A 6,000-nucleotide genomic window follows, 5' to 3' on the forward strand; every position below is an offset into this window, starting at 1 on the left:
AGCAACTCAAGACTGAGCACCCACGACACTCTGGGCCATCAACAACAGCAGAATTATACTCCAACACAATCTATAGCTCATTGTTCAGCGTATCTCCCACACTGCCATTGCCATCAAGCCATGGGATCAACTCGGGCTCAATGGAGACTGCAGAAAGGTATCCCAGTAGCAGTACCAGACATACTTAAAAATGAGGCATCAACCTGGTGAAGTTACAAAACTTACCTAGCAAGCAACATAAGCAGCAAGTGACAGTCAGTGCTAAGCAATCCCACAACCAACAGATCGGACCTAAGCTCTTCAGTCCTACCACATCCAGTCATGAATCATGGTGAACATTTTAAAAATTCACTGGAGGAAAGCTCCACAAATATCTCTATTCTCAATGATGGGGGAGACCAGCATGAGTGCAACAAATAAGGCCAAAGCATTAAAACAATTTTTAGCTAGAGTTGCCAAGTGGATGTTCCATCTTGGCCTCCCCCAGAAGTCCCCAGAATCACAGATGTCAATCTTCAACCATTTTTATTTAATCCATGTGATACCAAGGAAGGGTTGGAGGCATTGGATTCTGCAAAGGTTATTGGTCCTGACAACACTCTTGTAATTGTGATGAAGACTTGTGTTCCAGAACTTGCTACATCCTTAGTCAGGCTGTTCCAGTACAGATACAATACTGGCATTGACCTGAAAATGTGGAAAATTGCCCAGGTATGACTTGCACACAAAAAGCAGGAGAAATCCAACCTGGTCAATTACGAGGCTACTGTCAAACATCAGTAAAGTCATGGAACATATCACCAACAGTGCTATCAAGCAGCACCTGCTCAGTAATAACCTTCTCAGTGATGCCCAGTTTGAGTTCCGTCAGGGCCACTCAGCTCTTGACCTAAGTATAGCCTTGGTTCAAAGTGGACAAAAGAGCTGTCCCAAGGTGAGGTGAGGGTAACTGCCCTTGACATCAAGGCTGCATTTGACCTAGTTTGGAATGAAGAAATCCCAGCAAAACTGGATGCAATCGAAATCAGGAGGAAACATCTCCACTGGTTGGAATCATAATTGGCATGCAGGAAGATAGCTATGGTTGTTGGAGATCAGTCATCTTTGCTCCAGGACATCTTTGCAGGCGTTCCTCAAGATAATCTCCTAAACCCAACCATCTTTAGCTGCTTCACCAATAATCTTCTCTCCACCAGAATGTCAGAAGTGAGTATTATTATGACATGGAGACAAGTAGCCGAACCAAATCAGCATTTCTACCTGGGTATTTGCAGCATAGTAATGTTCTGATGAAGACTCATGAACTTGAAATGTTAACTCTGCTTTCTCCTCATTGATGTTGTCAAGCCTGCTGATTTCTATTTTTGTTAAAGTTTGAACCTTCAAAGACTTTCAAAAGTTACTCCATTGGTTCCTAAGCAGACTTTTACAATAACCAGCTCCAGACTTTGTAAATTATCAATTCCAGACACCAGTTTGTGGCTCAAATAAAAGATTTATCAATTAATTAACAATACAATTACTCTAGTATAGCAAATTAAAACAATAAAATGTAATCTAACTGGTCTATACTATAAATGCAAAAACTCTTATTTTCAGCCTCATTCACACAAAAGACAGATAGACAAGGAAACAGTGTTAAGGGATAAATAAAGAACAAAACTGATCACATTACATAAGTGGTTTTCTTGACGCATTATTTCACATACATGCATGATTGTTTTTTAGTTGATTTTCTTGGTGCAGAGAAATGTGAGGTAATGCATTTTGATAGAACAAACACAGAGACAATACAGGCTCAATGGCATAACTTTGGGGGATGTAGGAGCAGAGGGACCTCAGGGTTCACATGCATGAGTTACTGAAGGTGACCAGGCAAGTTAAAACAATTATTAAGGTAGCTTATAAAGTCATAGAGTCATAGAAGTGTACAGCACAGAAACAGACCCTTCCGTCCAACCCATCCAAGCCGACCAGATATCCCAACCCAATCTAGTCCCACCTGCATATCCCTCCAAACCCTTCCTATTCATATTCCCATCCAGATGCCTTTTAAATGTTGCAATTGTACTAACCTCCACCACTTCCTCTGGCAGCTCATTTCATACATGTACCACCCTGAGTGAAAAAGTTGCCTCTTAGGTCTCTTTCATATCTTTCCACTCTCACCCTAAACCTATGACCTCTAGTTCTGGACTCCCCGACCCCAGGGAAAAGACTATGTCTATTTATCCTATCCATGCCCCTCATGATTTTCTAAACCTCTATAAAGGTCACCCCTCAACCTCCAACGCTCCAGGGAAAACAGCCCTAGCCTATTCAACCTCTCCCTATAGCTCAAATCCTCCAACCCTGGCCACATCCTTGTAAATCTTATAGTATGCTTGGGTTTATAAATAGAGGCATAGAGTGTAAAAGCAAGGAAGTGATGCTGCCTCTACAAATTATTGATCAGGCTACATTTGGAATATTATATTCTGTTCTGGGCACTTTATTTAGGGAAGGATGGTAAGGCCCAGAGAGATTTCAATTGATACTAGAATGATACCAGAAATGGAGGATTTTGGATACAAAGAAAGATTACAAAGGTTGGGCTTTTTATCGTTGGAGCAGAGAAGATTATGAGGTGACCTTATTGAGGTGTTCAAAATTATGAACAATTTTGACAGAGTAAGGAAGAATATTCTCTTTCCATTAGTTCGTAGGTAAGCAACTCGCAGTCACAATTTCAAGATCATCAACAAGAGAGGTAGGAGTGAGATGTAGAGAAATTTCTTTACTCAGTGAATTGACAGGATTTGAAATGCACTGCCTGGGAGAGTGATGGAGGCAGACTCCAAAGGAGGTTTCAAAAGAGAACTGGATATATATTTGAAAGTGATGAAGTTAGAGGGCTACAGAGATAAAGCTGGAAAGTGAGGCCACCTGGGTAGCTCTTTCAGGCCCTGGTACAGATATGATGGATCGAATAGGCAAGGTTCGTATTCACTCTAGTCTCCCAACCAACTTGATCCCTTGCAGTTTGCTAGCACAACAGGTCTGTGTCAGGCACAGTCTCCTTAGCCCTGGAACATCTGGGTAATAAAGATACCTACGTCATCCTTCTAGTTATTGACTACAACTCCACCTTCAACACTATGATCCTAACCAGACTAATCTCTAAACTCTGAAACCTAGGTCTCTGCTCTGCCTTTTGCAACTGGATCTTTGACTTCCGGACCCACAAACCACAAATTAGTCAAGATAGGCAACAGCACCTCCTCCATGATCATCCTCAACACCGACACCTCATAAGTATGCATACTCCACCCCCTACTATACTCCTTGTACACTCAAGACTGACTAGCCAAATTTCATCTGAACTCCATCTGCAAGCCTGTTGATGAATCCATTGTTGTAGGCTGGATATCAATCAATGACGAGACAGAATACAAGAAAGAGATAGAGTGCTTGGTGACGTGGTGTAAAGATAACAATCTCTCCCTCAACGTCAGTGAAACTAAACAGCCTATCATCTGCTTCAGGAAACAAGGAGGAGGGCACCCCCTATCTGCATCAATGGAGGTGAGGGGAGATGGTCAAGGGTATCAGGTACCTTGGAGTGGCAATCACCAACAATCTGCCCTTGTCCACTCTAATTGATGCGGCGGTCAAGAAGACACAACAACGTCTCTTCTTCCTCAGGAGACTAAGGAAATTTGGCATGTGCATAAGGATGTTAACCAACTTTTATAAATGTACCATATAAAGCATTTTATCTGGATGCATCAAGATTTGGTACAGCACCTGCTCTGCACAGGACTCTAAGAAACTACAGAAAATTGTGAGCACAGGCCAGACCATCACACAAGCCAACCTCCCATTCATGGAGTCCATCTACACTTCTTGAACCCTTGGAAAGACAGCCAACATCATCAAAGATTCCTCCCACCCCGGTGAGAACCTCTTTCAACTTTCTCCATCAGGCAGAAGACACAAAGGCTTAAACATATGTACTAACAGGTTCAAGAACAGCTTGTTCCCCACTGTTATTAAACTTCTGAATGGAACTCTCAAATTTCAAATCTTTCTTTCTGTGCACCTTCCTTGCAGCTGTAACTTTGTATTCTTCAGTCTGTTCAAATACCCTCTGATCTTTGTGTGTTATGATCTGCCGTTACTGCACGTAAAATAACATTTTTCACTGTATTTAGGTACATGTGACAACAATAAATCAAATCAAATCTTGAACTGTAAAATTCGATGATCCTATGTTGATCAGGGCAACTTTACAGTTCACTCATATAAACGCAGTAGTATTTATAACTTAGTTTTCTATTCTCTGAGCTTCCGAGAGCTGCTCATGGGACGTTATGTAGGCAGCTTTCCAATCTTTATTGCTTTAATATGAACAACCAGATTCCTTTTCACAGAAAAGACAGTCCAAACTCCAGACCAAATTCTGACCACTCCCTGAAAGACTAACTGTCACCTCCATGATGTCCCTGTTACCATTCAACATCGGCCATGTGCTTGAGCATGAGGTTGTCTTCCAGACTTGCTGGAACCAATTCCTAGGTACGATCTTGTTAATAACTAACTTCTGTTACCTGTTAAAACATACAGCTTTTGCAGAATGTTTTGCTCAGGAACCAACCTGGAACCAACTTCCAAGCAGGGCCTCACAAATAAACAAAAACTTTTTTAGTCTGTTTTCCTTTTAAGACAAGCTATTCCCAGCAATCCAAAAGCCATCTTCAGCTCGCAGTTCCCACTTCATAGCTCCAAAACATTAACGACTCCTCAGGTACTGAGCCATGTCAGTACAATGACTACAAGAGCAGTTCAGAGACCAGGAATACTGCAATGTATAACTTACCCCTTGACTCTGCAAAGCCTGTCCATCATCTATAAGGCACATGTCAGGAATGTGATGGAACATATGCCTGTTTGAGAACAGCTCCAACAATACTCAAGAAGCTTGACACCCTCTGAACAAAGAAGCCCACTGGATTATCACCATATTCACAAACATCCAAACCCTCTGCAACCAATGTTTAATAGCTACATTGTGTACCATCTACAAGATGCATTGCAGAAATTCAGCAAAGCTCCTTAGACAGCACCTTCCAAACCCATGATCACTACCATCTAGAGCAGTAGATACAATGAGAATATAACCACCAACAAGTTCCCCTATAAGACACAAGCACAGACTAGGAGGCTGAGCAAAAAAGTGGCAGATGGAATATAATGTGGGCAAGTGTGAGATTATATACTTTGATAAGAAGAATAGAGATATAGACAATTTTCTAAATGGGGAAAGGTTTCAGAAATCTGAAGCAAAAAGGGACTAAGAAGTCCTAGGTCAGGGTTTTCTTAAGATTAACATGCAGGCTCAGTTGGCAGTTAGGACAGCAAATGTAATGTTATAAATCATTTCAAAAAGGCTAGAATACAACAGCCATGATTTGGAGATGCCGGTGTTGGACTGGGGTGTACAAAGTTAAAAATCACACAAAACAACAGGAGGGATGTACTGTGATACTGTAAAAATTTCTGGTCAGATTGCATTTGGAACATTGTGAGCTATTTTGGGCCTTGTATCTAAGACACAACATGCTGGCCTTGGAAGAGGTCCAGAGGAGATTTACAAGAATGATCCTGGGAATCAAAGACATCATATAAAGGAGTGGCTGAAGACTCTGTTTCTGTACTCGATGGAACTTTGAAGGATGAGGGGGAGTCTGAATGTAACATACAAAATACTGAGAGACCTGAATACAGTGGACATGCAGAAGATGTTTCAGCTAGTAGGAGAGACTAGGACCGGAGGACACAGCCTCAGCATGAAGAAATTACCCTTTAGAACTGAGTTGAGGTCAGATTGGTGAAGCTGTGGAACTCACTACACAGAAGGTTGTGGAGGGCAAGTCACTGATTGCATTTAGAACCAAGAACAAAGAACACAACAGCACTGGAGCAGGCCATTTGGCTCACCAAGACTGCACCAACACATGA

Source organism: Chiloscyllium plagiosum, unplaced genomic scaffold (genome assembly GCF_037043375.1).
Source record: "Chiloscyllium plagiosum isolate Xiang-an unplaced genomic scaffold, Cpla_swu_hap1 HiC_scaffold_12, whole genome shotgun sequence".
NCBI lineage: Eukaryota > Metazoa > Chordata > Chondrichthyes > Orectolobiformes > Hemiscylliidae > Chiloscyllium > Chiloscyllium plagiosum.